Source organism: Cebus imitator, unplaced genomic scaffold, assembly GCF_001604975.1.
Source record: "Cebus imitator isolate Cc_AM_T3 unplaced genomic scaffold, Cebus_imitator-1.0 Scaffold227, whole genome shotgun sequence".
NCBI lineage: Eukaryota > Metazoa > Chordata > Mammalia > Primates > Cebidae > Cebus > Cebus imitator.
In genome coordinates, this window is record NW_016107542.1 from 954,064 (window position 1) to 965,154 (window position 11,091).

General features: G+C 37.9%; 1 long non-coding RNA gene across 1 annotated transcript in view; it reads right to left on the reverse strand.

Moving 5' to 3' along the window:
- The window catches only part of LOC108281420, a 20,650-nt gene extending 13,855 nt beyond the window's left edge, over window positions 1–6,795 (reverse strand). Inside the window, exon 1 of the long non-coding RNA XR_005195236.1 lies at window positions 6,685–6,795. This is a non-coding gene — a long non-coding RNA (uncharacterized LOC108281420). The remainder of the gene's footprint in view (window positions 1–6,684) is intronic.
- Between the last annotated feature and the right edge of the window lie 4,296 nt (window positions 6,796–11,091).

The following is an 11,091-nucleotide window of genomic DNA, read 5'->3' on the forward strand; positions in this document are numbered from 1 at the left end:
GCTTTCACCATGTTGACCAGGATGGTCTCGATCTCTTGACCTCGTGATCCACCCGCCTCGGCCTCCCAAAGTGCTGGGATTACAGGCTTGAGCCACCGCGCCCGGCCTATATTTTTTAAAATAAATGCTTTATTTTAGAACAGTTTTAGGTTTACAGAAAAACTGCAAAGGTAATACAGAAAGTTTCCATATATGCCACATCCAGTTTCCCCTGTTAATAGCACCTTATATGAGCCTGGTACATTTCCTGCAATTAATGAACCAATACTGATATATTACCATTAGCTAAAGTCTATACTTTATTTATGTGTCTTTAGATTTTCCCTAATATCCTCTTTCTTTTTCCAAGATTCCATCTGGAATACCCCATTACATTTAGCTTTCATGTGTCCTTAGGTTCTTCTTGGCTGTAACAGTTCTCAGGTTTTCCTTGTTTCTGATGCCCTTGACTTTTTTGAGGAATACTGATCAGATATTTTGCAGAATGTCCCTCAGTTTGGGTTTGTCTGATGTTTTTCTCATGATTAGATTGGGATTATGTGCTTTTGTGAAGAATACCATAGAAGTAAAGTGCCATTCTCATTACATCTGATCAAGGGCACATACTGTAAACGACATTGATGTTGACCTTGATCATCTGGCTAAAGTAATGTATGTCGGGTTTCTGTAGTACCAAGTTACCCTTTTTGACCCCCTTTCCATATTGTACTCTTTGGAATAAAATGACTATGTTTAATCCACACTTAAGGAATGGGAGAGTTATGTTCTGCTTTCTTCAGAGCAGAATATCCACATAAATCAGAATTACTTAGCACAGGAAATTTGCCTATTCTCTATTTATTTATTTATTCAATAATGTACTCACATCATATATGCATGGATGTATATATGTTTATTTTATGTTTTGCGTTTCAATTCGATATTAAAGTACTGTATTTATTTCGTTGCTCAAATGTTCCAACTTCAGCCACTGGTAGTTCTTGCAGTTGGCTCCATGACCCTTTGACATATTCCCATTGTTTTGTGTGTGTGCATGTGTGTGAGCTTTTTTTTTTTCCCTGGAACTTCCTTACTTTTTGGCATACAAGATGCTCCATGCACACCTTCTACATTGTCTTCTCTCATCCTAGAATCAGCCAGTCATCCAAGCTGTGGTTCATTTAGTTGGAGAATAAATATTAGAAACCAAGATCCTGGTGCTAGGTATACCCATTGCTGCTGGGTTGTCATTTATTCTAGGCCCTCTCAGTTGGCAGAGCAAGGAAATATGTGTGTGTACGCTAACCCATATATAAAAATACATTTATCTGTACATATTTCTATATGTAACCATCAATATCTATATTAAGCTAATAGGAGTTGATATGATATCTCCAACTCTAATATGACCTCGTAGATGATTCCAGCCTGCTTTTGCTTATCTGTAACCTTTCACACCAACAGTGAGACACTTGTTTCTCACCATTGTCCATCCATTCACTTAATTGATCTATTCCTGTATGCATGTATAGCTGTGTCAGAATTGCTAACCTGTACTTCCACAGGAAGGAACTTTATCAGCTAGAGTAGAATGCTTATGTTATAGGTTCCTTTATAGCCTTCAGTCTTATAGACTCCATTTATTTCTAAAGTTGTTTAGGTCAGCACCAATTTTTCTTCACATTTTTCAGTGAGGTTGTTTTTAATACATCTGTGATACAGTTAGCTTCTTTTGTCATAATTTTGCATTTCATCCTTGAGTCCTCCAATCCCTTAAATGATTTGTTAAAGATTTGCATACATTAAAGTTCATTCTTCATGTTATAAAGTTCTATAGGTTTTGACAAATGCATAAAGTTATATAACCATGACTACAGTATTATATAGAATAGTTTAATTGTCCTAAATAACCCCCTATGCTTCCCTTATTCAACCCTCTCCCCCTTTCTCTAAGCTCTTGGGAACCACTAATGTTTCTATTATCTCTATAGTTTTGCCTTTTTCAGAATGTCATTGATTTTGAATCATATAATGTGTAGCCTTATCATACTGGCTTCTTCCACTTAGCAAGATGTACTTAAGATTCATCCATGTCTATTTTTGGCTTGATAGTTCATTTTCTTTTATTGCTGAATAATAGTCCATTGTATAGATGTATCACAGTTTGTCCATCACCTATTGAAGGACATCTTGGTTGCTTCCAGTTTTAGCAATTACAAATAAAACTGCTATAAACATTCACATGCAGGTTTTGTATGGATATAAGTTTTCAAGTCAATAACTTAGTTTTCAAATCAGTAAATGTATTTGATTACTAGATAGTATGGTAAGACTATGTTAAGCTTTGTAAGAAATTGCCCAACTGTCTTCCCAGGTGGCTGTACTGTTTTGCATTCTCACCAGCAATGAATGGGACTTTCTGTTTCTCCACATCTTTGTCAGAAATTGATGTTGTCAGTCTTTTTTTTTAATTTTAGTCATTTTGATTGATATGTAATGGTATTGCATTATTGGAATTTGCAATTCCCTAATCATAAATGATGTTGAACATCTTCTCACATGCTAATTTTTCATCTGTATATCTTCTCTGGTAAGGTATCTGTTCAGTTGACCATTTTAAAATTTGATCCCTTTCTTGTTGAGTTTTAAGAGTTTTTTGTACATTTCAGATACAAGCACTTTATCAGATATGTGTTTTGCAAATATTTTCTCCCAGTCTGTGGTTTGGCTTTTGGTTTTCTTAACAGTGTCATTCACAGAACATGTTTAATTTTAATAACGTCCAGCTTATCAATTTTTTCTTTCATAAATCATGCTTTAGGTCACATATCCAAAAGTTCATTATCAAACCATGGTCACATAGCTCTTCTCCTATGTCTTCTTCTAACACTTTTACAGTTTTGTGTATTGCATTTAGATGTATGATCCATGTTGAGTTAACTTTTGGGAAAGTGTAAGGTCTGTGTCTAGGTTCGTTTTCTTTGTACATATGGACTTTGAATTGTGCCAGCACCATTTGTAGAAAAGCTTATCCTTTTTCCACTGAATTGCCTTTGCTCTTTGTCAAAGGCCAATTGAATATATTTGGGTTTGTCTATTTCTGGGCCCTCTATTCTGTTCCATTGACCTATGTGCCTATCTGTTCACCAGTGTAATACTATCTCAATTACTGAAGCCTCATAGTAAGTCTTGAAGTCGGGTAGTGTGACTTCTCCAATTTTGTTCTCCTTATTTAGTATTATGATTGGAATTGTTACTTTTTTATTATACTTTAAGTGCTGGGATACATGTGCAGAATGTGCAGGTTTGTTACATACATATACACGTGCCATGGTGGTTTGCTGCATCCATTAATCCATCATCTACATTAGGTATTTCTCCTAATGCTATCCCTCCCAAAGCCTCCCATGCCCTGTCAGGCCCTGGTGTGTGATGTTCCCCTCCCTGTGTCTGTGGGTTCTCATTATTCAACAACCACTTATGAGTGAGAATATACAGTGTTTGTTTTTCTGTTCCTGTGTTAGTTTGCTGAGTATGATGGTTTCCAGCTTCATCCATGTCCCTGCAAAGGACATGAACTCATCTTTTTTATGGCTGCATAGTATTCCATGGTGTATATGTGTCACATTCTCTTTATCTAGTCTATCACTGATAGACATTTGGGTTGGTTCCAAGTCTTTGCTATTGTGAACAGTGCTGCAGTAAACATTCGTGTGCACATGTCTTTATAGAATTATTTATAATCCTTTAGGTATATAGCCAATAATGGATTGCTGGGTCAAATGGTATTTCTGATTCTAGATCCTTGAGGAAACACCACACTGTCTTCCACAATTGATGAACTCATTTATACTCCCACCAACAATGCAAAGCATTCCTATTTCTCTGCATCCTCTCCAGCATCTCGTTTCCTGATTATTTAGTGATCGCCATTGTAACTGGCATGAGATGGTATCTCACTGTGGTTCTGATTTACATTTCTCTAATGACCAGTAATGATGAACCTTTTTTCATGTTTGTTGGCCGCAAAAATGCCTTCTTTTGAGAAGTGTCTGGTCATATCCTTCGCCCACTTTTTGATTGGGTTATTTGTTTCTTTCTTGTAAATTTGTTTAAGTTCCTTATAGATTCTGAATATTAGCCCTTTGTCAGATGGATAGATTGCAAAAATGTTCTCCCATTCTGTAGGCTGCCTGTTCACTCTGATGATAGTTTCTTTTGCTGTGCAGAAGCTCTTTAGTTTAATTAGGTCCCATTTGTCAATTTTGGCTTTTGTTGCCACTGCTTTTGGTGCTTTAGTCATGAAGTTTTTGCCCATGCCTATGTCCTGAATGGTATTGCCTAGGGTTTCTTCTCGGGTTTTCATGCTTTTAGGTCTTATGTTTGAGTCTTTAATTCATCTTGAGTTAATTTCCATATAAGGTATAAGGGAAAGGGTCCAGTTTCCATTTTCTGCATATGGCTAGCCCATTTTCCCAACACCATTTGTTAAAGAGGAAATCCTTTTCCTATTGCTTATTTTTGTCAGGTTTGTCAAAGATTAGACGGTTTTGGATGTGCAGCATTATTTCTGAGGCCTCTGTTTTGTTCTGTTGGTCTATATCTCTGTTTTGGTACCAGAACCATGCTGTTTGGGTTACTGTAGCCTTGTACTATAGTTTGAAGTCAGGTAGTGTGATGCCTCCAGCTTTGTTTTGCTTAGAATTGTCTTGGCTATGTGGGCTCTTTTTTGGTTCCATATGAAATTTAAACTAGTTTTTTCTAATTCTGTAAACAAAGTCAATGGTAGTTTCATGGGGACAGTATTGAATCTATAAATTACTTTGGGCAGTAAGGCCATTTTCATGATATTGATTTTTCCTAACCATGAGCATGGAACTTTTTTCAATTTTTTTCTGTCCTCTTTTATTTCCTTGAGCAATGGTTTGTGGCTCTCCTTGAAGAGGTCCTTCATATCCCTTATAAGTTGAATTCCTAGGTATTTTATTCTCTTAGCAATTATGAACGGGAGTTTGCTCATGATTTGGTTCTCTGTTTGTCTATTGTTGGTGTATAGGAATGCTTGTGATTTTTGCACTTTAATTTTGTATCCTGAGACTTTGCTGAAGTTGCTTATCAGCTTAAGGAGATTTTGGGCTGAGATGATGGGGTTTTCTAAATATACAATCAAGTCATCTGCAAACAGAGACAATTTGACTTCCTCTCTTCCTATTTGAATACCCTATAAACTTTATAAATGCCTTCTGTGTTGATCTTGCTGGGAGCTGCAGACCAGAGCTGTTCCTATTCGGCCATCTTGCCCACGTCGCAGGCATTGCTATTTTTTTTTAAGTTTCCCAGATAATTCCAATTTGTGGCCAAGGGTAAGAATCACTGCCTTGGAGGCAGCTGGGAATAGAAACAAGAACATAGATTTCAAAGTCAAGCAGCCCTTCGTTCAAATTCATTGTCCATATTTCAAGCCATTTGAAATACGAGGGCTTCAGTTTCATGTTCAGAAAATGGAAGATTAAAAAGCTTACTTAGGGTGTTTTGTCAAAGCAACCCATTTTGGAAGAACTCAATATAAGGATGAGCCTGTTGCGGAAGAATTTCACCTGACAAGAAACCCAAATGGCACTCAGAGGGTTGGAGGAACACAATTTCCCTCCAGTGGGCCCAGAAGGGTTCATAACCAAAGGTTTGGACCCTGGCCTGGAACAGCACATAGCTTTTATAGGTTGGGGCAGGGGGAGTAACTAAAGGTTTTAGGCAATGTGGCAGTTTCTCCAGGGACTTCCTAGTTAGCAAGCAGGAAGCAAGCATACAGAAGCAGATAATGGCGGTTAGTCAGGCAATTAGGAGATTCTGTACAAACTTTCCACTTCAAGCCTGCAACAACTAACCAGTCAAGACAAGTTCTTCTTCCTCTACTTTGAGTGCCTTTTTGACTGTTTTCTTAGTGTACTCTGCTTTGACTAAATATTATGAAAGATTGGCATAGTTATTACTATGAAATATCTCTCCATAGATGCATGAACACACAAAATGAGTTACAATCCAGCATTTTGCTTCTCCTGGAAAATGTCTGCATAGATTAAAGAAATGACTGTTTGAGTTTTTTTTTGTTTGTTTGTTTGTTTTAGAAGGCAGTGATTCATGTTAGGCCCAGGGGGCTTAACTGGTCTATTTTTGTTAATGATTTGAGGAAGGAAATAATCTGACTGTATCAAAACATTAATAGGAAAATAAGATGCAAATAACACAAATAAATGATTTTTAAAAATAAGGATGAAGAAAGTATGTGCTTTTTAAAATAAGGCAAACGGCCAAATGTCCAGGAAGGACATATTTGAAGCAATGATAGATTGCCATGTCTATAGCTCTGTATTTTTTTGTTTCAACCATTATTTTAGCACACATTTACATAAAGGAAATTATTAGGTAAAAATACAGTTTAAAGACTTTTGTATAAATGTTGTCTTGCTTTCTAAAAACTCATCCTTTGTTCTATAGTGTAAAAAAAATACATCTACAAGCAAGCAAACAATAATAAAACAAAAAGTCAGAAAAGGCAAAAAGAGGACTAACATTTATCAAGTTAGTTGCTCCAGGTTTCAGGCTAGGAATTACATACGTTTAAGTTACTTAATCCTGTGACAAATTTAATACCATTCTCACTTCATGAAATCTCAGAAAAGGTAAATAACTTGCCATGAGGCTTACCTTTACCATGGCACGGCCAGGATGCTTCCCAACTGTGATACTTCCTTACGCTGGCTCTTCCAAATCCAGGCATTCCATTCCCGTTGCAGGACTCATTTTGCTCTAGCGCTCTGACTCATTTCTGAAAAGGAAAAAGTGTGGGGTCACAAAAATATCCTCAAAGTTTCTAGATATCTTATTTTTTCATTTTTATTTTTAATAGGGATTGCCTATTGAAATAATGCAATTTTGGACACTTAAAACTTTTAACTTTGGTTTTAACTTTGGTTAAAAGTACACTAATAAAATTCTCAGTGATTTCTTTTTGCTTTTTTATTTTTAAAGCTTTATTTTTAAAATTTTAGATTTAGGGGGTTACATGGGTATATTATGTGATGCTGAGATTTTGGTTTCTAGTGATCGCCCAAGTAGCGAACCTAGTACCCAATAGGTAGTATTTCAGCCTTTGTTCCTCTCCTTCCCCTACTGCACTTTTGGAATTCTCACTGGAGATTCTATACTTTTATAAACCAAATCTTAAAAATCTTAAATCCTGCTTATTTTCCTGTATGGATATCCCAAGAATTCTGGTTCTAATCTTAGCATTTATGAGAGGAAAGAAATCTGTCATTTCTTGCAGGACACAGGCAGGCACACTTTCACAATGATGCCCCAAGACAGTAAACTCCTGTTCCATCTCCCCAGGTGTCATTAGTGAATCCCAGAGGCCTCCATTCTGCTTTCAAATGATCTGCCAGCCCAGCAGCAATGGCCATAATGAGACTCAGCCACAGCATAAGATACACTGGCTTCTCACAGGAGAATGGGACCGGGCCTACCTGTGCCTCTCCCTCTGCCACAAGCATTAAGACCAGCCAAATTCCTCACAACAAAACTGAGGGCAAAACTCAAACGAAAATATAAGGAGGTCAGAACTGGTCACAGAAAGCATGGAAGAAGGCAGTTAAAAGTTGCCATTTTCCAGCTTCCCTTACGACAGGTACTTTTGTGCATAACCCCTCTTCATTTCCCTGAGGAGAGGTGACAGACACAGACCAACAGCATGGAAGACACAGGTTAAGAAAGGAACTGTTAGAGAACTCACAGCAGCTAGCAGGTGTGAAGCAATGCAGAAGAAATTAAAGATACTCTAAGAGAAAACCACCCTCTGTCATGTAAACTAAGAGGTAATGGGGAATTGGTGACGTAAATTTTATGACACTTTATTCACAGTAGTTCTGAATGGCATTCCCCTCATGCTCATGCTGGCAGTTCCAGGTGGAGTGATTTGAAAGTCCTTTGTCTAGGCTCTCATGGTCTATCTTGAAAGGCAGAAATTTAGCTCTGTCCACCTATTCAGAGTTACTCGTGTTCTCCAAAACTTTCACGCCAGATGACTTATAAGATCCTAAAACACATACTAGAATGCCCAGGTTTTTGTTTCTAATTTATAATGTCTTTAATTGAATAGAACAGAATTTTCTATTAGTCAAAATACTCACATCAGGATACTCTCCTAATAGCAGTTAGCTCTTACTGTGTAACAACCATGCAAAACTCAGAGACTTTGTTTTGTATTTCAATGGATGCAAATCAGAGACTTAAAACAAGTAATCATTTGTTTTTTTCCTCATGTATCTAAGATCAGCTAGAAAGTTCCGACAACCTGGGCCAGGCTCAGTTAATCTCTCCTGGGCTTTCTCAGGCCTTTATGGTTAGCCAGTGGTTGGATTACAGGCTGGCTGATCAAAGAAGGCCCCACACACATGTCTGGTGTTGTCTGGCCATCAACCCGAGTAACAGGAGTCAACAGGCCTCATTTCTCATCACTGAACAGGTTGGCCTGAGTGTGACCCCATGGGGTTATACAGGGTTCAGAGAGAAAGAGAGAAAAGAGAGGAAGAGCTAAGCTGTCAAGGCCTCTTGATGACTAGGCTTAGAACGGACACATTATTGTTAGTTTCTCCATCTTGGAAAGGGGCTGGGTAAAGTGAGGATGAGACCTACTGGGCTGCATTCCCAGGTTAGGCATCCTTAGTCAAAGGATGCTATAGAAAGTTGGCAGGACTTGTACCACAAGATGCAGGTCATAAAGGCCTTGCTGATGAAACAGGATGTGGTCAGATGCCACAAAAACTCACCAAAACCAAGATGGGGATGAAAGTAACCTCTGGTCGTTGTCACTGCTCATTATACTTTAATTATAATGTGTTGGCACGCTGAAAGACACTCCCATTAGCGCCATCACAGTTTACAAATGCCCTGACAATGTCTGAGTTACCCTATATAGTCTAAAAGGGAAAGGAACCTTTAGTTCCAGCAATTGCCTGCCCCTTTCTTGGAAAACTCATGAATAATCCACTCCTTGTTTAGCATATAATCAAGAAATAACCATAAATTTACTCAGTCAAGCAGCCTATGCCACTGCTCTGCCTATGGAGTAGCCATTCTTTTCTTTCTTAATAAACTTGCTTTCATTTTACGGACTCACCTCAAATTCTTTCTTGCACAAAATCCAAGAACCCTCTTTTGGAGTCTGGATTGGGACCCCTTTCTGGTAACACCATCACTTCCCCCACATTCTATTGGCCAAAACCAATTACAAGGGTAGCCTAGGTTCAAGGGGGTGAAGAAATAGTTTCTACCCTTTGAGGGGATGAGTTGCAAAGTCATATTGCATGTGGGCCTGGATACCGGGAGGGAAATGGTTATAGCTATTTAGGCATCAATCTACCACATGGAACTGAATTAACAAGCAGAGATTGCTTGATGAATACAAAATCAAATACAACTGAATGATGCTCAGGGATTATATCAACCAAGTGTCAAATTAACTTAATGAGCTACCCTTGCTCCAAAACTGGAATGTACTAGAATACCAGACACACACACACACGTGCGCATGCACGCACGCACGCACACACACACACACTCTCTCTACACACACACACACACACACACACACACACACACACACACACACACCCACACACACCCCCTACACGTCCATTTGGAGATAATCTCTCAGGGTGGATTCCTTCTGCAGATGTCTGCCCCTAAACTCTTCTGTTATGCATTGCTTTTTACTGGTTTTACTCTTAGGGTAATACCTGTTCCCACATAGTAGATTTACTTTCTGTGATCTCTATATCAATGACTATATTTGTTTTTTAGTCAGTTATGGCTACTGAAATTGTTTCAGGAAGAGAGGAGGAAGACATTCTCTCCTTACCTACCACCTGTCTCCTCAGGAGTATAATGACAGTGGCACTCTTGGAATCTGGAAAAAGAATCCTTCTTTTTTCTTTCATTCATTATGACTATGATCAGGAATTCCTGGCCCGATCAAATGGAAGAGCCCAACCTCTGAGACTGCACACCTAGGAATGTTTCCTAAACTAATTTGAAAACGAAACCTGGTTATTTTGTGGAAATTCGAGGACCCCAAACTCTGTTAGAATAAATTAACATTTTGGTTTTCCATATTGCTTTAGAATGACTCATGCTGTAGAAATTAGTTTTCTAGGTCGCTATTTCATTACACAGTGCCCTCCTTATAAGAGCCCAAGGGAAAAATTTCACTCTGATCTCAGAATGGGAAATGCGTGCTGCTTTCTAGTACTTAGAATGGTTTTGTGGTGGCTCTTATTAAAGATAACAAGGATCATGGACATAAGGGCATTTCCTTCTTTGCATTTCCTGCTGGACAACTTAGCACCAAACCTGAGACCCATTTCTAGCTGATTGACAGGTCTTTTTGGTGTGAATTTTAGATGTTAACCTTGCACTGGCTTTGCCTTATCTTTCTTATTTCTGTATACACTCAGTTCTGCTTCTTCATTCAAATAATTTTATATTTATATTGTTCTACTTAAGATATTTATTAGGCAGCCTTAAGTGTCTTTGGAACCTCAAAGAAAATAAATATATTAATTAAATATATAAATACCAGTATCACAAGAGAAGCCAGAGTTTAGTTTTTTGAATTTTTTAAAAAAATTATCTGCTGTCATCTATTTTGGTGGAACCCTTACTTTTGGAATTCAGATACTGAAGCTGAGTTAATCTAACCCTTCTCAATGGTTTATTATAATCTTTAGTCCAACAAGATCTCTATCATTTTATTTTTCCTTTATCCCACTCTGATTCCTGTTGCCCCAAGGCAATTATTCCAACAATGTCCTTTTGTTAGTAAGTGCTCTTATAAGTCATATGGTTTTATATATGCATGGGCCTTAACTATATGCAAATGTCATTGTTATCTACCTCAACCTGTTTCTTTTTTCATCCAGCTTTCTGCTGAATAGTGTGAATTGAATGCATTTTATCTCTCTACTCCTCAAACTGTCTCCAGTTGCCCACCACCAAGAATATCTTGTGATGATCAGCCTTACACACAGGGAGGACACTTTTGAGAATGGAAGGGTG